Consider the following 25292-nt stretch of genomic DNA (forward strand, 5'->3'; position numbering starts at 1 on the left):
ACAGCTACCCTTGTATCCCCCTTCTTCAATGCAGCACTCCATCGCTCTTCAGGAACAGGAGCTTCTGTTTACACTTCAAAGTATGTCATTGCCACACATTTCTCATCTATGAGTGTCCTTTGCTATCTGTTTTTTGAGCAATGATCTACATTTGTAACGCTTGCTTTCAACTGAAGCAAGATTTCAGTAACTCAACACTGACCTCCACTGGTTGGGATAGAAATACCTAATCCCATTTTCTCTAAACTTCACAATTACATTGGCTGAACAGGAGCCCTCCTCAAAACACCTGACATGGAAATACCACCATTTTAAAATTGGTTCAAGTTTCAAGTAAGTTTAAATCCACCATTCAATATGCTATCTTATGAATTAACTTCGAACCATGGGACTACAAATGCTGAATCAAAGTGTCTGCATCCCTCTGCCCTCACTCCACCACCTCCACCACTACAAACCAAACTACCATGGGATACCATTTTGCTTTGTACTAGATTTAGACCTCAATGTAAAATTCACAGAGATCTGAAAAATATGGATCATTATATTTATTATTCTCAGAGTATTCATAACAACACTTTTGCCATTTAATTCATTATTACTTTATTGCCTCAAACTCACTGACAAGTGTAATCCATTTATTATTGTAATTGCCTCACCTCTAGACTAATGCTCTGTTGCCAAAGCTTTCTTGTCATTCAGGAAGTGAGTGTGACGGGGACACTATAGATCAGGCTTATCCAGGGTCAGTTGTGAATCTCATCGTAAATGTCAAGATTTTGAAACTTGCCAAGTTTTGTACAATGATGAAGGCAAAATCAATAGGTAGATCTTCACACCCTGAATAAAACTGCAAGTTTATTATTTTTTCTGGAAATGTCAATAAATATTACTGTATAATTTGAAATACAGAACAAACCTCAGAAATTTAAGCATTTGCTGATTCTGATACAAGCTTAACTGAAGCCTCCCAGAAAGATTAAGGTTGCAATTGGTGAATGACATTATGGTTAATGAAAATAATTGCTATTTGATAGCATGGTCAGGATCACAATGGCCCAAGCAAATACTGTAATAGGCAGCTGTTTCTGAGTGTTGAAATGACAAGAGTTAAAAACAAAACTCTAAGAGAGCAAATCTGTCACTAGGCTTGGTACCTGCCATTGATACTTAACAAAGCTTGGTCTAGGTAATTTTTTAAAAGAAATTTTTAATGTATATGCCTATATGTATATATATTTACAAAGATTCGAAGACTTTTGTGAATAATTTCAATGGGCATTCTTGCTGCTTTAATGATCTTCAATCTATGTTGATTTTTTATATATTTTGTCAGTTAATTAATACATATATCATAGTACTAAATTAAAATCACAAATGTTGTATAGACAGTATAAAGTGATTATTTATCTTAACTATATCCCAAAGTCAAACAGCTTCCCTTTCAGTAGGAAACTTCTATTACAAATAATTTATGGCCCTTCTAGATCCAGTCTATATGTTTATGTAAACATAAGTATATCTATATATGCATCGTCATTGTACTTTTACTACTAGTCAATTTATAATTGTTTGTGCCTTGCTTTTTTACCCCACATAGCAATATAGTGTAAATAGCTTCCTATATAATTACATAAAAATTTTCCTTAATAGTTTTGAATATCCAGTGCTTCATTTAATCTTGTTTTATAATTTTAACCTATACTCTACTGATAAGCATTAGGACAATTTCCAAATTATTGCATTTATTTATAAACAATTATATCAATAAGTCATCATACAGAAATGTCTCAGATTTTTTAAATATATCTATAAGGAAAGCCCCTAGAATTGGAATTGCTAGGTCAATGTATATTTATTTGTTGCTTTGATGATTATTAACAAAATTCCCTTGACTGGGCTATGCTTACTTATAGTCTTCTGGTTAAATGTGTAAGGTGATTGAATTTTCTCTTTTTCATGTTATAAAAATGTATTGACATTGTCTGTATTTTGTTACAATTTGAGATCAGACAGCATTTTGTTATAGGGTTATTTTTGTCCCCCAGTTCACAATACAGACCAGGCAAAGGGCCTGGTTTGAGGTGTATATGGGGTGCATTTACTGTACCTCCTCTTTCTATACAGACAGTGTAAAGAACACAGCCTGTGGTAAGAATTGGGAGGTCTTATCTTTTCTTTTGTTGTTGATTTTTTAATATATATATATATATATATATATATATATATATATATATATATATATATATATAAAATCATTCACCAGTTCAACATTCCCATGACCAATATTCCAAGTGTCCTTCCTCCCCACCCCACACCGGCCTGTACTCTAGACAGGCTTTCTACTTTGTTATAGTTTAATATGAAATTTTATGATTTTAATAATAATTCTTTGTCTTTTTATTGGTTAGTATTTTCCTGTTAATACTTGAGAAAGAGAAATATTAAAATTTTATATAATAAGAAAATAAACTGGTGAGTGAGTAAGAAATGGCTGACCGTGGGGACTGCCAGGTGAAGTGCTGATTAATTCACTTATGGAGTCCCCGCCCAGCTGTGCTTCTTCTGAGGAAACTAAGGACCTGAAGGGAGCCCTGTCCTGTGCTTCTCTGTCTTTTCTGAATCCTTGAAGCTCTCCTCAGAGCCCTGGGAAGCGAACCCCCAAAAACTGCATTCTGAAGCTACCCAGCAAGCAGGTGAGTGAGTAAGAAATGGCTAACCATAAGGACTGCCAGGTGAAGTGCTGATTGCTTCACCTGCGGAGTCTCCGCCCTGCTGTGCTTGTCTGAGGAACCTGAGGAAACTTAGGACCTGAAAGGAGCCCTGTCCTGTGCTTCTCTGTCTTTTATGAATCTTTGAAGCTATCTTTAGAGCCCTGGGAAGTGAACCGAAAATAAACTGCATTCTGAAGCTACCCAGCGAGCCAGCGAGTGAGTAAGAAATTGCTGACTGAGTGGGGCCCGACTGTGAAAAACTGTGAGTGCTGCCTGAGTGTGTCTGTCTACTGTCTTCTTGCATGAACCTCTTGGGAGTGGGCCTAAAAGAGGCTCCAGCAGAGCACTTAGCTCCACTTCGCTATGCAGCCATGCACTCTTTCTAAGAAAAAAACACCATCGCAACAAGAAGAAAAATCACACTAAGAACTGTGCTGGATCACAGAAGCAAGCATTTCTCTCCGGACTGTCTTCTCTGCTGCGTGCTCGGGCACTACTGATATGACAGAGATTCAAAGGGTAATCAGAAACTACTTTGAGAAACTCTACGCCACTAAAAATGAGAACCTGGAAGAAATGGATAAATTCTTGGACTCTTATAATCTTCCACGGTTGAAGTAGGAGGATGTAGCATATCTAAACACCCCCACCTCCATTGATGAAATTAAAACGGTAATCAAATGTCTGCCCAAAAACAAAAGCCCAGGCCCAGATGGATTCACTAATGAATACTTTCAAACTTTCCAAGAGGAACTACTACTAATCCTGGCAAGACTCTTTCATGAAATTAAACAAACAGAAACACTTCCAAATAGCTTTTATGAAGCCAACATCACCTTGATACCTAAACCAGACAGAGATGCTACCAAAAAAGAAAATGAGAGACCAATATCGCTGATGAATGCAGATGCAAAGATCCTCAACAAAATCCTGGCAAATAGGATTCAATGCCTCATTAAGAAGATCATCCACTATGATCAAGTAGGTTTCATCCCAGGAATGCAAGGATGGTTTAACATCCGTAAATCTATCAACATAATACACAACATCAACAACAAGAAAAATAAAAACCACATGATCATATCAATAGATGCAGAGAAAGCATTTGATAAGGTCCAACACCCATTCTTGATCAAAACTCTCAGCAACATGGGAATGGAAGGAACCTTTCTCAATATAGTTAAGGCCATCTACCATAAGACAGTGGCAAATATTATACTCAATGGAGAAAAACTAAAAGCCTTCCCTCTAAATTCTGGCACAAGACAAGGCTGTCCTCTCTCACCACTCCTATTCAACATAGCACTGGAAGTACTTGCTATAGCGATTAGGCAAGAAAAATATATCAAGGGAATTCAGATAGGAAAGGAAGAAGTCAAGCTCTCACTGTTTGCAGATGACATGATACTCTACTTAGAAAACCCTAAAGACTCTACCAAAAAAGCTTCTAGAAACAATAAATTCATATAGCAAGGTGGCAGGCTACAAACTTAACACACAAAAATCAATGGCCTTTCTATACACCAATAGTAATAAGGAAGAAAAGGACATTATGAAAACAACCCCATTCACTATAGTGTCACACAAACTCAAATATCTTGGAATCAACTTGACTAAAAATGTGAAGGATCTATACAAAGAAAACTATAAAACTCTGCTCCAAGAAATAAGAGAGGACATGCGGAAATGGAAACGCATACCCTGCTCATGGATTGGCAGTATTAAAATCATCAAAATGGCAATACTCCTGAAGGCATTATACTGATTTAATGCTATCCCTCTAAAGATACCCATGACATTCTTCAAAGAAGTGGATCAGGCACTTTTGAAATTCGTTTGGAACAATAAACACCCTAGAATAGCTAAAGCAATCAATGGGAAAAAGAATATGGGAGGAATTAGTTTCCTAGTTTCCCCAACTTTAAACTGTACTACAAAGCAATAGTTATCAAAACAGCATGGTATTGGAATAAGGACATGCCCTCAGATCAGTGGGATAGGCTTGAATACTCAGAAAATATTCCCCAGACATACAATCACCTAATTTTTGATAAAGGAGCAGGAAATCCTAAATGGAGCAGGGAAAGCCTCTTCAACAAGTGGTGTTGGCACAACTGGATAACCACTTGCAAAAAATTGAATTTAGACCCCAGCTAACATCATGTAGGAAGGTAAAATCCAAATGGATTAAAGACCTCGATATCAGACCCCAAACCATAAGATATATTGAACAACACATAGGCAAAACACTTCAGGACATTGAGACTGCCGGCATCTTCAAGGAGGAAACTGCACTCTCCAAGCAAGTGAGAGCAGAGATTAACAGATGGGAATTTATTAAGCTGAGAAGCTTCTGCACCTCAAAGGAAATAGTGCCCAGGATACAAAAGCCACCCACTGAGTGGGAGTAACTATTCACCCAATACCCATCAGATAAGGGGCTAATCTCCAAAATATACAAGGCACTGACAGAACTTTACAAAAAAAAAAAAAACATCTAATCCCATCAAAAAATGGGGAGAAGAAATGAACAGACACTTTGTCAAAGAAGAAATACAAATGGCCAAAAGACACATGAAGAAATGCTCCACATCACTAATCATCAGGGAGATGCAAATCAAAACAACAATGAGATACCACCTCACACCACAGAGAATGGCACACATCACAAAGAATGAGAATAAACAGTGTAGGCGGGGATGTGGAGAGAAAGGAACTCTTATCCACTGCTGGTGGGAATGCAGTCTAGTTCAACCTTTATGGAAAGCAATATGGAGATTCCTCCAAAAACTGGAAATTGAGCTCCCGTACGATCCAGCTATACCACTCCTAGGAATATACCCTAGGAACATAAAAATACAATACAAAAACCCCTTCCTTACACCTATATTCATTGCAGCACTATTTACCATAGCAAGACTCTGGAAACAACCAAGATGCCCTTCAACAGACAAATGGCTAAAGAAACTGTGGTACATATACACAATGGAATATTATGCAGCTGTCAGGAGAGATGAGTCATGAAATTTTCCTATACATGGATGTACACGGAATCTATTATGCTGAGTGAAATAAGTCACAGAGAGAGAGAGAGAGAGAGAGAGAGAGAAACGCAGAATGGTCTCACTCATCAATGGGTTTAAAAAAAAATGAAAGACATTCTTGAAATAATAATTTTCAGACACAAAAGAGAAAAGAGCTGGAAGTTCCAGCTCACCTCAGGAAGCTCACCACAAAGAGTGATGAGTTTAGTTAGAGAAATAACTACATTTTGAACTGTCCTAATAATGAGAATGTATGAGGGAAATGGAGAGCCTGTTTAGAGTACAGGCGGGGGTCGGGTGGGGAGGAGGGAAACTTGGGACATTGGTGATGGGAATGTTGCACTGGTGATGGGGGGTGTTCTTTACATGACTGAAACCCAAACACAATCATGTATGTAATCAAGGTGTTTAAATAAATTAAAAAAAGAAAAAAAAGTAAATAAACTTCACAAACTGCTGTGAAATATTTCTGTCACATGTACTCTTATACATTTGAAATATTACTGGTTAAAATTGTCATGCATGGAAAGCGTAAAATCCTCAAAAATTTCTTTGAAAGAGAATAAAGTTATCATTTATTTATAATAATTTTATATTGATTACTTGTTAAAATTAAAATATTTTAGATCTTCCAAGCTAAAATTATTCAAATTAATTTTATCCAGTTTATTTTACTTCTTAGTTTAATTATTAGAAATCTATAATTACAAATATGTCTTACATTATATTTCTAATGGACAGTGCTAATATGTATAATAAATTGCATATTACTCAGCTGGAACTTTTATTGTCAAATACATCAGTTTTCTTCTCTAATACAGTATTTTAAAACTTTCCTATGAAATAATTTAGTGTGTCAAGATACTGACAGAAATTAACAAGAATAAAACTTCTAACCCCATCAAAAAATGGGGAGAAGAAATGAACAGACACTTCCTCAAAGAAGAAATACAGATGGCCACAAGGCACATAAAAAATGCTCCACATCACTAATCATCAAGGAGATGAAAATCAAAACAACAATAAAGTACTATCTCATGCCACAAAGATTGGCACACATTACAAAGATCAAAAACAAAGAGTGCTGGCAGGGATGAGAGGAGAAAGGAATTCTCATTCACTGCTGGTGGAAATACTATCTAGTCCAGCCTTTGTGGAAAACAATATGGAGATTTCTCAAAAAACTGGAAATGGAGCTTTCATATGATACAGCATTACCACTCCTAGGAACACAAAAACACAATTCAAAAATGCTCTCTGGATGACTATGTTCTTTGTAGTTCTATTTCCAATAGCCAGAATCTGAAAACAACCCAGATGCCCGACACCAGATGAGTGGCTAAAGAAACTGGTACATATACATAATGGAATACTATGCAGCTGTACGGAAAAATGAAGTAATGAAATTTTCCTATACCTGGATAGACATGGAAACTATATGCTGAATGAAATAAGTCACAGGGAAAGAGATAGATACAGAATCGTCTCACTTACCTGTGGGAATTAAGAACAATAAAAGGCAGAATGGTAATAATACCCAGAGACAATAGAAATAAAATTTGGAAGGATCAGCCTGTGATATGAAGCTTAGCATAAAGATTGGTGAGTGCAGTTAGAGAAATAATTACACCAACAACTATCATGACAATGGTAGTGAGCAAGAAAAATAGAATGCCTGTCGAAAACAGGCAGGGGGCAGGGTAGGAGGGAGACGGGGGGGGGGGGCGGGGGGCATTGGTAGCAGGAAGGTTGCACTGGTGAATGAGGATAACTTTTTATGACTGAAACCCAACTACAAACATTTTTTTTAACCATGGTTCTTAAATAAGATATTAAAAACATAATCATTTTGTATGTTTATGTTAATATACTTTAGTTATAATGTAACAATTCAATATTCTGATTTTCTAGATACTAACACAGTAGAATATTAGGGCCAGAATAAATAACATTTATTATGTTTCTGGAAATATTTGTCTATATTTTTTCAAAATTGTAAATTTCCATTTACATTTATATTACATTACATCATATCCTAAATACTTTAATGTCTTACAGGACTATTACCACAGATTCTAGTTTTTAACCTGGATTTTCCTAACAATTCTTGCTTTTATTCCCCTCATAAACAAAGAATAATGTATAGATTCCAAATTCCAATAAAATACTGATTAACTTAATTAGTTGTTTATGTAAAATTTGAGGAAATTAAAAACTACATACTCTAGGTAGTGATAACACAAGACTTACTAACAGAGAGGATAGTAGACATCTTTTTTTTACCTGACTTTAAACAGTTTTGAGATTACCTCATGACATTAGGTTTTAGGTTAAGTTAAATATAGTTAATTATATTAAGGAAATATCTATTGCCATTTTATAGATGGGCTTGTAAAATAAGAATGAATATTGGATTTTTCAAATGCCTTTCAGCAACTAGGAACACAATTTTCTTGAGAGAGACAAGGAGGGTTCATTTGAAGGTGCTCTGGGGCTTCTCCTGACTATGTGCTGTGAGGGTCATTCATGATCACGCTTGCAGAACCAAGGGTAGTGCTGGGGAGCAAATTGACATATACACATTGCAAAGCCAGCACCTTAACCTCTGTACTATTCTTTGGCTTTTAGAAACATAACTTTTAGTCTATTCAGAAATTAATAGGTTTTCTAATACTGAACCATTTTGTATTTCTAGAATAAATCAAGCTCGGTCATAATACGTTTTTGAATATGCTACTGGATTTGCTTAATAATGTATTTTATTTATTTTTATCTATGTTCCTGAGAAATTATTACTTTGCTTTTCTTTTCTAGAAATGCCAACTACATGTGTTTTATTTCTTTTATAGGTATTCCATATTGGAAAAGCCTTCCAAGCAGTGCTAAAGGGACCTATGACTCACTCCCCAGTGATCTTGGCCTACCTATATACTGGACAGTGCAATACTTGGGCTTGGCAACATCATGCTCTCCTGCCCAGTGGTGCCAGGGGGGGGTCACTAAAGTCACGTACAATGGTACTTAAGGAGCAATAAGCTGTGAGGATTGAAACTAGAGTTTTTGGGCCCGAGCAATAGCACAGTGGTAGAGCATTTGCCTTGTACACGGCAGACTCAGGACCCTATCCTGAGCAACCCAGAAGGTCCCTCGAGCCTGCCAGGAGCGATTTTTGAGTGGAAAGCCGGGAGTAACCTGTGAGTACCACTGGGAGTGGGCCAAAAGCCCAAGAAATAAAAAGAAAAGAAAAAGAAACTAGTCTTATTATGCCTAATATGTACTCCAGCCTTTTGTGTTAACTCTCTGACTTTGTATTCCATATTTTTACATCATCCTTCTAAACTTCTTATCAATTTATTCTTTATATATCCTTTTCTCCAGTCCTCTATCCTGCATTCTTAGTTGTGTTTTCAGCAGAGCCAAAGGTGTTTTTCATCCTTTTTCTTAATTCTTCCAGCAGTCTTTTACAGGATCAACCCTAGTGTGCCTGCCACTCCAAAAATGCTCTCAGTGCAGAATTGATGGTTCAGAGTATAAGCTCTTTGGTATGATTTGCATGCAATGCTAGGCATCAATCTCAGGATATAACACATGGTAGGAATGTACACTACCACTTAAACTATCTCCCAACATCCATATTTTAAGTTTATTATTGTTTTATTAATGTTGTCTATAAATTATTACTTTTTATAATCCAAAAAATATATTTGGCCCCAGTATTTTAATCCACCTTAGTATACATATTTTGATGAATATTTCCTGAAACTGTTTTTTTTTTTTGTTTTCTTTTTTAAAAGTTTTCCTAGATTGATTTGGGGGAGATAGAAGGAGGTGGAGAAAACCTGGAAGTGCTCAACTTGCTCCTGTCTCTACACTCACACTGGCAGTGTCATTGGGAAAGTGCTTGTGGTTCTGGGGATTGAAGAGGGGGTCAGTCACTTGTAAGGCAAAGTCGTAACTCCTGTATTATCCCTCCCATCTATGAGCTGATTCCTTTTGGTTAAGCACATTGGTATCGAAATAAGGTAAGTTTTTCCTAAATTAGCTATTATTAAAGAAATTTTTCTCAGGATTGAAGAGGAATTACAAGCATTAAGACATTTCCCTTACACATAACTAAACCCTAGTTTGATCCTCAGCATCACATATGATTCCTGAAGCTCTGCCAGGAATGATCCCTGAGCAAAAAGCCAGAGAAAACTGAGCACTTACGGGGTCTGGTCTCAAATCCAAGATTAATCAATTAATTATGAAAGAAGTTTTTCTTATGAAAAGGGATATTTTAGCATGCAACTTTCTACAAACAATTGAGATCAGCAACTTTGGGCCATATGTAATACAAAGTCACCTTTCTCACTAACAAATTAAGAATCTAGTAAATATAATTATTTTGTTTCAACATTTATTTTAGCATCATCTCTCCTTTTTTTTTTCTGTATGATTTATTTTTAATCCTCAAAGCAAATTTCCATAATGTCCTCAATATTTCAGAAGTTTTTTTTTTTTTTCAAAATTGATTAACATAATGAGGTAAACTAATATAACATAATATAGTGACCTAACATAACATATAATATAATTAATATAATAATAATACATGTAAGTCAAAGAAAGTTTCTGATTAAAAAACACAATTTTTTTTTCATAATGGCTTACATATCTTTCACTGTACTATTTTGGGTACATATTCACATTGAATCAGGGGAATACCCATCACCTAATATGTCCTCTTCTCAATCAAAAATCAAATATACTGAAAATAGGCAGAGTCCTGTCTAGAGGCTTCCAACCTCAGTTTGAGAGAGGATGTGAAAAAAGTAATTAAAATACCACAACAATACACACACACACAAAAAAAATATCGAATTAAATAACCGATAAGCACCACAACAATAAAGACAGGCACCACACAATAATCTCGGTTCTGAAATCAAATCATACTCAAGTGCAAAAAGAAAGAAAAAGTCAAAACAAAATAAAATAAAATAATATTGGAGACATCAACCGTAATCTCCACACCAAAATAAAGACGTCAAAAAAATAGATCATTTATTCTCCTCTTGCTGCTTTCGTGGTATGTGGAAGACTTCTACTTTATCTTGGATGGTAAAATCAGACCTGTTTCTAGAGGTATTAGTGGCTGTGCAGATCAGGGAATGGAGTTTATGAAGTCTTTCTTTGTGGTTCTAGCAGTTATGCTTCTTCAATGTCCTTTTTTTGTTTTTTATGTGTTCTAGGTGTTTCAGAATAGTGCTACCATTCTGTGTTTTTCTTTTGTCTTCTGACTTACTTTGTTTAACATAATATGATCTAGGTCCATCCACGTTGCTGCGAAGTCTGTGATTGTATCATTTCTAACTGCCATGTAATATTCCATTGTATATATGTACCACATCTTAATGATCCATTCATCTGTTGTTGGACATTGAGGTTGGTTCCAAGATTTGGCTATTATACTGAGTGCTGCAATAAATAGTGGGGTGCATACGTATTTTGGAATGAATGTCCTTCCATCTTGGGGATATATGCCTAGGAGAGCAATTGCTGGGTCAAATGGCAGCTCAATTCTGAGTTCTTTGAGCACTCTCCAGACTTTTCTCCATAGATGTTGGACCAAGGGACATTCCCACCAGCAATGAATGAGAGTTCCTTTCATACCACATCCTCTCCAACAAAGGTTGTTCCCATTATTTTTGATGTGAGCCAACCTCACTGGTGTGAGGTGGTATCTCATTGTTGTCTTGATTTGGATCTCCCTGATGATGAGTGAAGGTGAGCATGTTTTCATGTGTTTGTTGGCCATCCTTCTCTCTTCCTCAGAGAAATGTCTATTCATTTCAACTCCCCATTTTTTTATGGCTTCGTTTGGTTTTGAAGGACTCAGGTTTCTGAGCGCTTTGTATGTTCTAGATATCAGCCCTTTATCTGATATATCAAATGAAAAGATTTTTTCCCATTCTGTTAGCTGTCTTCTTGTATTAAGTAGGGTTTCTTTTGCCATGCAGAAGCTTTTTAGTTTGATATAGTCCCATTTGTTTATAGTTGATGCTAATGTTTTTGCCATTGGTGCTCCATTCTCAAAGACCCTTTTAATATAAAGGTCTTCGAGTGTTCTGCCTATTTTATTCTCGATAAACTTTATAGATTCAGGTCTGATTTCCAGATCTTTGATCCATTTTGAGTTGACTTTTGTATAAGGAGTGAGATATGGGTCGATTTTCACTTTCGTGCATATGAGTTTCCAGTTGTACCAACACCATTTGTTGAATAGGCTTTCTTTGTTCCATTTCATATTCTTGCCTCTTTTATCAAATATTAGTTGGCTATATATCTGGGGGTTTATGTCTGGGAATTCTGTTCTAATCCACTGATCTGAGGTCCTGTCTCTGTTCCAGTACCATGCTGTTTTTATTACTATGGCTTTATAGTATAGTTTCAAGTTAGGTAAGGAGATACCTCCCAACTTCTCATTTTTCAGAATGTGTTTAGCTATCCTGGGTCTTCTATGGTTCCAAATGAATTTTATAATTGATTGTTCTATTTCTTTAAAGAATTGTGTCTGGATTTGGATAGGGATTGCATTAAATCCCTATTTAAGGAGAGATTGCATCTCTCCTTTTTTAGAAAACTCACCAGAATGAAATCTGAAATCCAGGGAATGTCTCACTGAAGCTGGTACACCATTATGACTATAGAACAAGTATCATATCAGCAAACAACAGCCCACATGCCAGCTGTCTATATTTATAAATAGTTTTGTTAAAGCATAGCTATACCCTGTTTGTTTACATACTGTTGATGGCTGCCAGAGCTCTAAGGTTGCAGAACTGAGTTGTAACAGAGACCAGATAATCTACAAAGTCTACAGTATTTGTAGTTGACCCTTTAAGAAAATGTTTGCAGACCTGTTTTATTTTTTAATAGGTATACATTTCAATATGTGTTATTTTAAATTCTAACCACTAGTTTTAAGCTTGGCATCTTTAAATATCTTCATTCACCCTGAAACTTTCCTGTAGTCTTTGTTGGACTTTCTCTGATTTGGAAATATTGTCTCTTCTTTATTGTTTTGAGGTCTCTGTTTCACAGTTTTAAAATAGATAAACTTGGCATGTTTTTTTTTAAGGTTTCCTAATTCTTTGAGGTATTCTTGAGGCAAGTATGTGAAAATGCTAACTTCACTCTACAAAGAATATTAGGTTGAAAGTCCTCAAATGGTATTCCAAGAAATTTCTATTTATTTGTTTCTTTGGTTGTTTGGATTTAGCCATTGAAGAGAAATCTTAGTATAGTAGATATATTTGCCATTATATTTATCTTAATAATTTTTATGATTTTTAAAGTCTCTTAGGTGTGATTTTATTCTTGATGGATAACATAAACACACAATTTTAAAAATATATGCATGTATAAGTAAGAGCAATGCAATTTTATTGTTCTAACACTAACAGTAGCCAATCCAGAGTAATATTTAATTTAAAATTTTGTTATTATAAAGAGGACTATGCTGAAATATAGTGAGAATAATCTTTTAGACACTCCAAAGTTTATCTTAAAATTATTGATAGATATTAATTAGTATGTTTTGGAAGGTTTTTAAAATAATTTTTATTGTGACCAAAGTGAATTACAAATTTTTCACAGTAATATTTAAGGTACATAGAGACAATGAATTAGGGCCATTCCCACCACCAGTGTTTTCCTCCCTCCACCCCTATTCCCAGCATGCATCCCATATCTCCCCCCCACCCTTGGCCCCTGGACTGCTAGTGTAGCTGGTCTCCTTTGTGTGTAGCTTGTTGTAAATGGGGTATAGATTCTGTTGTCATTTACTTTGGGTTTGGTACTTAGGCCTGATCATTTTTTATTTTCACTCAATGTTCATACGACTGTTTGCTCCTGGTACTATCCATTTCCCCCCCTCAATTTATGAGGTAGAGCAAGATGATTCAAGTTTTGTGGTTCTGTTGGGAAAAAAAGAAAAGAAAATGAAAAGAAAGCTAGGAGTAATATCTAGAGGCTATAAATATTAATTTAAAAGAAAAAAGGGAAAAAAGAAATATAAACAAGCAACTACAAAAAGCACAATAGCAACCAAAAAGAACAAAACAACAACCACAAGAAAGAAAGAAAAAAGGAAGGAGGGCTGATGTGGCAAGGTTTTGTGTTTGTGTGTGTGTGTGTGTGTGTGTGTGTGTGTCTGTGTGTGTTTGCATAGACATAGTAAGTATTGGGGAAATTAGAATGGAAATTCCTTTGGCCTACGAGATACAGGGTTTCTCCACCCTTGAAGCATATTGTTATGGGAACAACTACAAGCTCCGTACTCACTCATTATTGAACGCCAAGGTCTTTTTTATGGTTCCAGGAATGTTTAGCTCAGTTGTGGATAACAAAATCAGTCCTCTGTAGCTAGAGATCTTGGTATTTGCACAGGTCATAGGACAAAGTCTAGTATAGTCTTTTTTTATGGTCTAGAAGTTCTGCTCTCTTATGGTTGTTGTAATTAGTCTTCTGTAATTAGTGGTCTTAGTTTTTGCACAGATCCTAGGATGAAGCCTAGAGTAGAGTCTTTGCTTATGGTTCCAGAAGTTTTGCTCAGTTATGGTTGTCAAAGTCAGACTTCTGGAATTAGAGATCTTGGTTTTTGTACTAATACTAAACTGAAGCCTAGACTACAGTCTTACTTATTGGTCCCAGGAAAAGTTCTGCCCAGTCGCGGTTGTCAAAGTCAGTCTTCTGTAATTAGAAATCTTGGGTTTGGCACAGATCAAAGGATGGAGTGTCTTCTTATTTTATCTTACCATTAGGTGATGAGATAGGGCAACCTGCTCTTAGATCAAGTTATTGCCTTTTCCTCATCATCACGATGACGTATCAACCTGGCACAAGTTGGTTCCAGAGAGGAATTAGGAATTCTCCAGGGGGAGTTGGGTTCCTGGTGCTGTTTCAGGGATCTGTGTAGGTTCTATGTTTGGGATCTGGGGTTCGGGGTTGGACGGCCTCTGTCCCATCACATGGAGTCTAAGTCAGGTCCTTGTCACACATGTTCAGGGTGGGAGGTGTTCCTGTATTATAAAATATATGCGTTCTTATCCCTAGCAGATAACATTTTGTTTCTATACATAAAATTTCCCCCTTTTTAGTATGTCTTTGCAAAAGGGAACAGTGCCATGTTATATTGCTGGTGCATTTGGAGGTAAGATTGACAGGCTACACAATCCTGTGCCTTGGTTTTGACCTTGGTTTGACCTTGGTTTATCTCAAGCAATACTTTTTTTCTAGGTTTTCATACCAATCTGAACCAAAACAAGTTATGTTAAACACACACACACACACACACACACACACACACACAGTTTGCCTTACATGCAGAAAGTTGGTTGTTCAAATCCGGCATCACATATGGTCCCTTGAGCCTGCCAGGAACTATTTCTGAGCACAGAGCCAGAAGTGATCGCTGAGCAGAGCCAGGTGTGACCCAAAAAACAAACAAACAAACAAAAATATATATATAATAAATATATTTTCATAAAATAAAAATATATTTATTAAATAAATAATATATAATAGAAAAATAAAAATAAATTTCAATTAAATAAATTTAATTTGGAAGGTTTAAACACAAAGCTCAAGACCTACTCCAACCTCTGTGCTCAGGGATCACTCCTGGAAAGATTCAGGGAACCCAAATGGATGTGTTAGAAAATGACTTCAGTTTGGCCAAGTGTAAGAAAAGCTCCCTGCCCACTGTCTAATTGCTCCAACCTCTAAAAATTTTAACTTTATTTAACATTTTAAGGAGCACTTGTATTTTTACTAAAACCAAAGTATCCAAATGTATTTGTATATTTAAATTTAAATGTTAGGCACTTAATTGCATTTTTAATTATAAGTGCAATTTTTGCCCCCCTTAAGTGCAATGATAAAAGTGAAGTGAAATTTTAGATGTAATTATATTACCATTCACTATTTTATTCTGTCTGCTCTTCATTTGTTCATTTTGTCTTGGAGAAAGGGACTCTTGAGCAGTGCTTATAGAGTCCAGAGGCTACTGCCTGGAGTACTCAGCCAACCAGGTCAGAGAGTTCAATGTTTGGACCTTGGAATGTAACACTACTTGGGGCTGGCAGTGCTGGGGGCCTCCAGGATCACCTAAGTAGTGCTTATGGGATACTAGTGGTGCAGTTGAAGAAGGAAAGGAACAGCAAACAGTTTCAAAAACTAAACTGTTATTCTTACTCATGTAAAACAAGAGCACCTGACCCCTGAACTATACCTCACAGGATCAGCACTTAATTTTTTAAGACTAATCTACTGTTATAAACTATAGTGCAATAAAATGATGTTAGGATATATATTAAAATTAATTTGTACCTTAATATAAAAATATCCATCCAAAGAAATACTGTAAAATTTATGTACTGTCTCATTATTAATAGATTTAAATTGGATATTTGAGGAGAAATGTCAGGGTTTAACAAAAATGCTAGATTTATGTCTTCCCCATATTCCTTAACTATTTGATAAATTGATGGAACTCTAGACTCAAAAACAAGGCATCAAACTTAAGAGAATCTGTCTACAAATAGTAGCAGAAGACATTGGGAGGGTAAGAATAATTCTAAACATCAGCTTGGCCCTTTGTGCCATTGAATTGCTCTGATTTGTGTGGTCTGTGACTCAGCTATGCTTTTGAAGCAGAAAGGCACACACCCATATATGGGCCATGACACTTGAAGATTGTATCAGTGAAAAGAACACCCCATGCCAGCTCTGGAAAATAGAGAGGTTTTTCTTTGGAGAGCATGAGACACTGAAGAGCTGAGTACTGAGAATGACACTTTATTCTTTCCCTTTACTCTTACTGGTGGAAAATCTATACTTTGAGAGATAAAACTGTGGATTAGTTTAACTTAGTAGATATATTAAGAATATAGAATATCTAGACAGAACCAGACCTGATCATGTAAGTGAATAGAAGTGGGTTTCTAGAACTGAATGTTATGCCATGAGAACAGAAAAATCTCTTGGTGGTTTTGTTTATTTATTTTGTTTTGTCTTTCTCCAATGCCAATGACACTCAGGGATTATTTCTGGTTCTGCACTGCTGGAAGTGCATAAGATACCATATAGGGTGCTGGGCATCTAATCCAGGTCATTGTACATTTCTTTGTCCCAAGAATTTCCTATCTATTACATTGCTTTATCTCTAGTATTTGGAACAATGTCTTCCCACAGTAGGTAAATCCCCATAATATACATGCATAAGTAAAAGGATGGAAAAAACAAAGACCCTCTAGAGTACAATGTTCTCTCTTTCCTTGCAATTGAGTAAGAGAGTTGTCCAAAATTTTTAATGAGATAACATCTCAAGGAAGAGGAGACAATTAGGGATACATAAAGGTAAAATGATACCTCAGCATACAAACTGAGTTAAGTAGTAAATTGTGAATCTCTAGCAATTGGAAATAACACACGGTATTTAAATGAGAAATTTCTGATTTATAAGTTAAATCTCTGTAAATTAGAAGATTAAAACTCTATTTCAGAAAAGTAAAATAGAAAAAACACTAGGAATAACAAGCACAATGAAATAAGCTCAACGAGGAACTCTGAGAAACATTTTAAATTAGAAGGCACTTAAGCAAAAATCTTGAAATGGAGAAACTTAATTTTTTAAAATTTTTTTTAATTATGAGAACAAGGGTGCAAAGAAAGAGGACAAGGTAAAGTTACAGTGGAAGGACCATCACCCATAACATAATTCTCAGAAGTCCCCTTGCTGATATCTTAACTTTGAAATTTCAGCCAAAGAACATTAAGATAAATAAGACAGAATCCATGTACAATTACTTTGTCCCTCAAGTCCCCAGATTGTAACACATTATAATATTTCTTAACAGTACACAAAGCAATCTGAAGCCATAAAACTTACGTAACTCCTTAAACATTACAGGCATAGTATTTTCTTACATTTCCATATACATGCATATTAGCTTACATTAACCTCAAATTTTAAATGAGTTCTTTTTAAGGATTAGAGTCAAAGGAGCACAGTAAAAATGGTGTTAGAGTGGCAATTTTTGTTTGCATAGGCCCACCAAAATATGAGGGACATGGAAAGAAATAACCTTGGCCTAAGTACAAAGAGACCCGACCCCTGAAGTTTCCTGGCACAAGACCAAGTCTAGGCTTCAGGCAAGCTAGATCGTCCAATCCAATACATTGTCTGTAGTGCCAACACACTTTTATTTTTCACACAGTCTCTGTTGTTGGTAACATGTTTCTGTATTAAAGATCCTGGAATCTGCATATCTTACATTGAAGTCAGGATGTGGAGCATCCTCTCCTTTCACCTCACAATTAAAGGGCAATGCAGGGAGCCCTGTCCTGTAAGCAGGTCGTTGTCGTTGTTAAGTCTTCTCAGTGTTAAGGGAAGTCTCTTTTGAGCAGGTCAAAGTCTGAGCAGTGTAGGTCTTCCGTGGTAGAGGTGGGTCTTCAAGGCCACGCCTGGTTAATTGGGCCCTGGGGGGAGGGGGGGAGAAATTCCTCCCTAGGCATCCAAAAACTACAGGGGCTCGGCTGGGCTCAGAGCACTCTGCATGCCAGAATTTCTGGGTCTTTGACTGGTATGTTGGGGGCTCTGGGCAGGACAGCTGGCCACAGGCCCCCTGGGCTGACCACCTAGTCCAGGGGACCAAGGTCCCCCCAAACCTGGTGGGTCTTCAAGGCCACGCCTGGTTAATTGGGCCCTGGGGGGAGGTGGGGAGAAATTCCTCCCTAGGCATCCAAAAACTACAGAACCGCGCAGGGGCGTGAGTACTTCATGTACTTCATGTATTCAGAATATTCCTTATTCTTATGTTATGTTTTGCATATACAGAATGTTCATTTTGTATTCTGCCCTTTCCCACACCCATACAAAGCTCTTTTTTACTCCTTAACTCTCTAACCCTCTCTCAAGCATCACTAACCTACATTACTCTTTTTAACTTCAGTAGTGTATAATCCTAATCACAGTCCAAAGCTGTGCATTGTGTGTGACAACCCCAAACTGTTTCAAGATACATAAAATGGACACGTATTTCTTTAGAATATTTTGTGGTTTTTTTCGGACAGCTATAATTCTTACTAAATTTTGTCTTATACAGTGATGATTCTAACCACTTTTTACCACTTTTTATCTTCTCTTTTTGAGCTGTTTAACAAGGAATTTTGGTGGAAGAGTCCCCCAGTTTAATGCTTATGATTGAACCATGTCATGGGAATCATTGGAATTGTTCTTATGGCCCCCATATGCGCCAATAACACCACGTGGCATTGCTTCTTATTTGCATAGGCACATTAAAATGGGAAAATACTATACATACAAATAAGATCCTATTTAATAGAGATTGGAACACACAAATCTTGTAGTGCAGAGGGACCTTACACCCTGAACATTGACATAACAACCTGGCACAGACCTCAGAAGAAAGGGCATAATCCATTCTCCCCTGAACCAGGGAAGCCATCCACGAAACATCCAGGCTGGTCTATAACATCACCTGGAAGCAATCCTCTACCACGGAAGAAACTTAATTTTTAATGGAATCCATTCCCAGCTTCTCGGGTAATTCAACATAGCAAGAAGCTTGTCCTCTCACTTGATTGACCTAAGCATGATAATGGTGACAGCAACAGTCAGGTAGAGCTTGGGGACTTTTATTCACCAACCACTAGCCCCAGAGGTGATATTAATCACTACAGTTTTTATTTTGTACCATATTTTTAAAGTAAAATCCAAAAAAAACCATTTCCATGTGTTAAGGTCAAAGAGAAAAAAAAGAGAGGTTTCACTCAATCTAGTTTAGAATATATAACCACCTTGGGACTGAATCTTTCAGCTTTAGTCCAAAGGCAATCACATTAGGGAAATTTGTATGCATTGAGGGTGATAAAAATTGAGTTGTGGTCTAACCTATTGCATAATTTTCCTTCTAAAATTACTTCGTGCTGGACATAATGACTCCATCATTCAACCTATCATCTGGCTAGTTAAATGAAGTAAGAAAATAATCTCAGCTGGTCTCAGAGGAGTGAGAATTCAACTGCTCGAAGGACTGAAATTTCCTGAGAGTTTGTTCTAGATCTCTGATAGGTCAGTCTTTGCTCTTACCTTCAATCTCTACAGCAAAGATACTTCGGTTCAATGAGAAAACACTTCACATAAAGTTTGTAATTTAAGATGGAAGCACTTAACTTTTTGGTGGTCTAAAGTGTCTTTATAACAGATACCGGTGCTCTAAGAAATAGTATAATGGATAGAACTCTTGCCTTGTACATAGTTGATCTGAGCTTAATCCCCAGAATCCCATGGGTCCCCATGCATTATCAGGAGTAATTCCTGAATGTAGAATCAGGAGTAAGTCCTAAATATTACAGGGTATGGCCCAAGAAAAGCAAATTAAATTAAAACAAATAAATAAAACAAAGATACATTGTGGTGGAAAGTCATTTGAGAAATTAAAGCTAAATAAACAATATTATCTCATTTCAAAAAAGAAAGTGTATTATATTTGTCAGAAATAAGTAAACACCTTAAGGACTTTGTGACAATGTTGGTCTTCATGATCACTGGAGCCAGACAATACAAGAAGCAGCTCAGTCACAAGGCAGTTTCCACAATGTTTGGGGCAGCAATTTAAATTTTGCCCTACCTGTTTTCTATCTAGATTTGAAGACTTTCCCTTCAGACTATCTATATATGTCTTTGGGTTTAGGAAGAAATGATTTATGCTTTCTGGAAGAAAATTCATCCAAGATAAAAGATAAAATTAGTTAATTCATTATCTTAATAATTTCAGAAGCTCAAGAATAAAATTACAGAAAACAATATTTTAGGGACTGTGGTTATTCACTCTTGGTCTTAGAATTTTTAACCTATGCTTAAGCAATAAGCATTTACAGACTTTAAATTTCGAGACAAAATTGGTTTTAAAACCAATTTTCCATCTTTCAATTTTATAAAGATTTATTTAAAAGAAAGCATTGTTAAGTTCTTTGACATTTCACTGGGTGTAAACATTTTATTTATTAATTTTATTTTCTTTTGGGGGGCACAACCAGCAGTTCTCAGGAATTATTTCTGACTCTGCTGCTCAGTGCTTATTCTTGGCAGGGTATAGGGAACCATATAAAATGTTGGGAATTGAACCCGTCTGGAATGCTGGTATTGAACCTGAGTTAGCTATTGGTCTATTGAGTAAAATTTTGTTAAGTAATATAAATTTTCTTTTCTTATCCTTAAATAAACAAAGCCTTTACAACAGTTGGATCTCTCGTTCTACAGTCCTTGACTCCTAAGCCCCTTTAAAGCGCTGAGATGTGGATAATGATAGGTCATTTTGAAAGGACTATGTATCAAAACATACAACATCTAGTCTTTGGCACCATAAGTTCTCTATGGACTTTCCTTTAATGGTGTGATTGCCAGTGCCAGTCTGAGGAAAGGACCATATTCTTTAGCTTTGATAGTGAAAGGAGAAGGACTAAAAAGACAGACCATATTGTTTTAAGTAGCTAAGTGTATTGAACGAAAAGCTCTGTTACTTTAAGACTTTTATGGACTCTTTATTTATTTGTTTCTTTGTTTGTTTTATGATCTGGGAAATTGGTGGTGGGAATGTTGCACTGGTGAAGGAGGGTGTTCTTTACATGACCGTAATCATACAACTATAATCATGTTTGTAATCACGGTGTTTAAATAAAGATAATTATAAAAAATTATTTTATAGGAATAATAAAATAAAAAGTAAATATTGTTTGAAAAAATCACATCTATTAATTATTCTAATGATTCTATCCTAGCTTTTATTTGTTTTGCCTGTTATGGTATTGTATGATATATATGTAATATGTATTATATAAGATTATAAGTATAATTTGAACTATACTAAATGTATTGACAAAGAATTATAGATTTAGGAACAATTGTGATGAATCTGTTGGAGATATTTTACTGCATTTTAAATGAGTGAAAAAACTTTGATCTACACTTTTTGAGGTAATGATGTAATGAGATATGATGGAAGATGTGTATTTTAAAATATAAACGTGTTTTTAAAAAATAAATAAAATATTAAATAAATCTAACTTTATAAATTCACTTAAAATAATTTTACTGTAGAAAAATGAATTTGTAGGAACAGTAGAAAGAGGCCTGAAGTTTTTTGTGATATATTGTTGCCTAGTGAAAGCATGTAGGTATCTTGATGATTTCTTGAGTGAAGTGTGTGCCCATATAGGCCTGTGGATAGTGGATGCAGGTTGAAGCCCCTATTGAACAGCCTTTTATTTGTCAGAGACTCTGAAACTTGTTGCTCAGATCCTTATATGCAAAGCCCACACTATTGGCTTTTCAGTGGAGATGTCAAAACAAAAAAAGAGGTGAAAATTGGAAGAGAATCGACAAGAACAGAATGTGATGAATCTGAAGAAAACCCTTAGAAAGGAAAACAGAGAGATTGGTGGAGGCATCAATACCAGAGTAAGCTGGGTCTTTGTGAGCCTGATTTCCTGAAAGAAGGCATCAGGTCTTTAAGGGATATGTCTGGACATTACAGAACATCTGTGAGCTTTCTCCTTCACATTTTCCATCTAACAGAAATGTATAGAATTGGCTGAAACTGCTGTCCCTGAAAGGATTGAAATAGTTGATATTTTTGGGAGGAAAAGTCTATTCACCTTCAAAAGTTCCTGGCAGGAAGGAACCTATGTACCATATCCAAAGAGAAAATAGACCCAGCAGTGGGATTAGCCTTCACACTTGCCACCTTCCCATCAATCCCTAGTCACAAAACCTGAGAATGCCACATCAAAGAGGGAAAGAGTCATATACCACAGCATGATGTATTTTGGCTTTAAGGCCTGGGAGATTAGGTGCTAGACTAGGAGTTGGGAAAGTGGGATTTATCTTTGTAATTTTGAGAAAGTCAGCTGAATTCTTTTGCATCATATATAAATATATGTAAAATAAAGAGACTTTGGTTTTTGTTTCTGGGTGAAGAGTGATTCTATTTTACTTACAGTTTTGTACTTCACTCTGTTTTCTTTTTTTTATAGTTTCCAATAACTATGCTATTTGAAACAAATTAAATATATAAAACAATGAAACTGGCCAATGACATGGTGGAAAGCCTGGGAGAACTGAGGAATATTAGAATACAAATCTGAAGCAACCTTTAATGCTGGGTCAATCCCACAAGTCCACTTGCTAAGGAAAAGTCCTACAGAGTGAAAGTTGAAGAGTAGATGGAGTCTGATATACTTCCAGTTCTTCCTGCTTCTTAAACCTATAGTAGAGCTATAGAGATCCATTTGGTTGAAGAAAAGTAGCTGATGTCTTCCAAGATGGCTTCAGTCTATACACAAATATAAGGGAGAAACAAATGCTTTTCAGTCCATTCAGATTCATGTGTAACTAGTTAATACATGTGTTGTTATATGCATTTTATATGCATAAATTGAGTTTGACGGCTAATACATATTTAAAGTAATGGGAGAAACTTTTTGATGTTGTCCCATTTATTCATATTTAATTCTATAGTCCTTACCATTAGCATCCTGGCTTGAGGGACCATATGGGACACCAGAAGATCAAACCACTGTCCATCCTAGGCTAGCCAATGCAAAGCAGATGCCTTATGCCCTGCGCTACCACTTTAGCCCCTCATTGAAGACTTTTGAGGTCAAAGTCTTGAAGTGTTCTGTACGTTTTCTTCAATGAACATTATAAATTCAGGTCTATTCTCACTTTAATCCACTTTGAAGTGACTTTTGTGTAAATTGTTGTCCCAACACCATTTGCTTGGGGCATTTATTCTCAGGACAGAAAAACATTGATTCAAAACGACGTTTGCACACAACTATTTATTACAGCCCTTAGTACAATAGCTAAGAGTTGGAATCAACCTAAAAGTCCAATAACAGATGATTGTATCATGAAGATGTGGTACATATATACAATGGAATAATACATAGTTGTAAAGAATGATGCATTCATGCAATTTGCTGCAACATAGATATTGTGTTAAATTAAGTGGGAAGGATAAATACAGAATAATATCACTTATATGTGGTGTTAGAATAACTGTTTGAAGAAGTGCAATGGTTTAAATGGGAGTTATCTCAAACACACTTAGTTCAGAGCATAGCAAGGAGATGGGGAGAAATTGAGTGGAGGAAGAGAACACAAATATGAAAGGATGGGGGACAGAGGCCAAGAGGTCTCAGGTGCTTCAGTGGTATTTAAAATTGACAGAACTAAAAAAATGACAGAACTAAATATACAAGTCAAAGTCAACGATGAATTTATGAGACCCAAATTATAACAATCAAAACTTAAAATGGGTTTGTTACGCTGACTGGCTGAGGGCCAAGGGTGGTGTCATGGGATGTCATTGGTGGAGGGAGGTTGACACTGGTGGTGAAATTGGCCCTGAAACATTTATGTCAGAAACTCAACATGAAGAACTTTGTAAATTACAATGGTTTTAATAAAACAATTTTTTTTTGTTTTTTTGGGCCACACCTGTTTGATGCTCAGGGGTTATTCCTGGCTAAGTGCTCAGAAGTTGCCCCTGGCTTGGGGGGACCATATGGGACACCGGGGGATCGAACCGCGATCCTTCCTTGGCTAGCGCTTGCAAGGCAGACACCTTATCTCTAGCGCCACCTCACCGGCCCCATTGATAAAATATTTTTTAAGAAAAGAGTAATGGGGGCTCCCTGTGTGTGACACCAGGCGGGGAAAATCCGCGAAAGTACACTGGCCCAGTGGGGCTCAACTGTGAAAGACTGTGAGTGTGACCTGTCTATGTCTGTCTACTGTCCTCTTGCGTGAAACTCTTGCGAGTGGGGCAAAAAGAGGCTCAGAGGAGCACGGCCGCTCCGCTTCGCTACGCGGCCATGCACTCTTTCTAAGGAAAGAACTCCATTGCAACAAGAAGGAAAAATCACACTAAGAACGGCGCTATATCACAGAAGCAAACATTTCTCTCTGGACTGTCTTCTCTGTTGCATGCTCAGGCCTAAGATTTGACCCAGTGTGAGGCTTCATCCACGGAGGACTCCCCTCCCTTAGAGGCAAGTCAGCCCATCCAGAAAGGGAGGAGCCAGAGGAGTGTGCTGCCTACATCATATAGACAATGAATACCACCACAACACGTAGAAAAACCCACAATACAAGTGTGACAATGGGGAAACAACGCAGGCCAGCATCAGACATAGAGAATGAAGATGACAATTCTGAGGACCAGATAATGACTGAACAACTAATCAACCTCTCAGATAAGGACTTTAGACTAGCAATATGGAAGGTGCTCAACAGACTCCAAGAAACCATGGATCGAGTTGAACAGAACACTAATAAGAACCAAGAAAATATGAAGGCAGAAATGACAAAACTCCAAACTGAAATAACATGCCAACTAACAGGACTGAAAAAGTCAGTAAACGAAGTGAATGACAAAATGGATAAGCTCTGGGACAGGGT

The 25292-nt window shown here is 36.5% G+C and overlaps 1 non-coding gene across 1 annotated transcript; it reads right to left on the minus strand.

Moving 5' to 3' along the window:
- Nucleotides 1–2035: 2035 nt before the first annotated feature.
- LOC126016506 (small nucleolar RNA SNORA51) lies at nt 2036–2168 on the minus strand. The gene has a single exon (XR_007498301.1). It is a non-coding gene; the product is annotated as a small nucleolar RNA SNORA51 (small nucleolar RNA).
- Nucleotides 2169–25292: the final 23124 nt, after the last annotated feature.

The sequence above is a fragment of the Suncus etruscus genome, chromosome 8, assembly GCF_024139225.1.
Source record: "Suncus etruscus isolate mSunEtr1 chromosome 8, mSunEtr1.pri.cur, whole genome shotgun sequence".
Lineage (NCBI taxonomy): Eukaryota > Metazoa > Chordata > Mammalia > Eulipotyphla > Soricidae > Suncus > Suncus etruscus.